The sequence below is a fragment of the Branchiostoma belcheri genome, unplaced genomic scaffold, assembly GCF_001625305.1.
Source record: "Branchiostoma belcheri isolate BF01 breed outbred unplaced genomic scaffold, Haploidv18h27 scaffold60, whole genome shotgun sequence".
Lineage (NCBI taxonomy): Eukaryota > Metazoa > Chordata > Leptocardii > Amphioxiformes > Branchiostomatidae > Branchiostoma > Branchiostoma belcheri.
The window spans coordinates 697,998-699,327 of record NW_017804243.1 but is presented as its reverse complement, the minus strand read 5'-3'; positions in this window follow the sequence as shown (position 1 = coordinate 699,327).

Here is a 1,330-nt window from a genome sequence, read left to right as displayed (position 1 = left end):
CATCCATGTACCACAAACTGGCATGAAACCAGTTACTGTGATTCTAAAAAAAAAAAAAAAAACAGTACGATGGGTAGTAAGTACAGTCAAAATGTTTTCAACTAAATCACACATTTTTTAACACGTCACGTACTTCATCAATTTCTGAACAAAGCAATTCTAAAAACACATGGAGAAAAGCATCTGTCATGTCAAATATGAATTTAAGTATCATATCAAATAAACCATCTTCATATATACATTTGTACACAATGCAAGTATGTGCCAATGAAACCATCATGGTGAGTGCCACGTGGTCTGCGTCAACTACAGTAGTACCTAATATTAATATAGCCAATATAGGCAATTCAGATCAGAACCTGGAACAACATGTATGGGATTCAGCAGTATAGTAATAACTTCGTTAAGTAGTAAACCATAAATTTCATACTAACGTTACATGTACTCGATATTTAAGTCATACCATGGGTATTGTTGGCTCTGTCGTCAGTTTGACTAAGCTTTACACAGCAAATATTAAATTTCCAATCTCAGATTTTACCTGTCAAGTTCAAGAGTCTGTTTGAAATTCAAACATCACCGCTCAACAACTGCATGCTGCAGCAGTCTTCTTAACCTCCTTGCATGCAGTAAGGCAATTATGTGTGTGATAAGATGTCCTGATGGTGACCTCCCTTATCACCAAAACACCGCCTCTTTTACCTATGAGGATTTTTGGTGCCTTTTCTACTGCCCAATTTACCTACCTGGGCACTATGTCACGTAAATCATTGCCTTGGATGTGGTCTTTTGATGCACAAATAGTGTAATACCAAGAACGGTGTTACCGCCCCCCTCCCATTTATGAGGGTCTGCATGGGGGGGTCCTGGCAACGGTTAACGGTAAATTCAGCAGGGCCGATAACGCTTAACGGTAAATTCAGGACGGTCGGCAACGCTTAACGGTAAATTGACAGGCTTTTTTTACCTCCATGAAAAATGGAGGTACTGTTTTTGGCGTGTCTGTCTGTATGTCTGTCTGTCTGTGTGTGTGTCTGTCTGTGTGTGTTTCCGCAACTTTGTGGTCAGCATAACTTCAGAACGCTTTTATGGATTGCGATGATATTTGGTGTGCTGGTAAGTCTTGGAAAGACAAAGGTCAAGGTCAAATATGGGCCTCCTGGTGGATGACCTTGGTACTGCAGCAGAACTTCCGGTTTTTGTATCTTTTGTCCTGAACAAGCTATGGTCTTGACTTTTTGGTGATAGATAGCTTATCCTGTCAGCAATAAGTGGCGTAAGTTTGGTCCCCCTAGCAGCTTGTTCTGGAACTGCAGGGGACTTTCTGGCG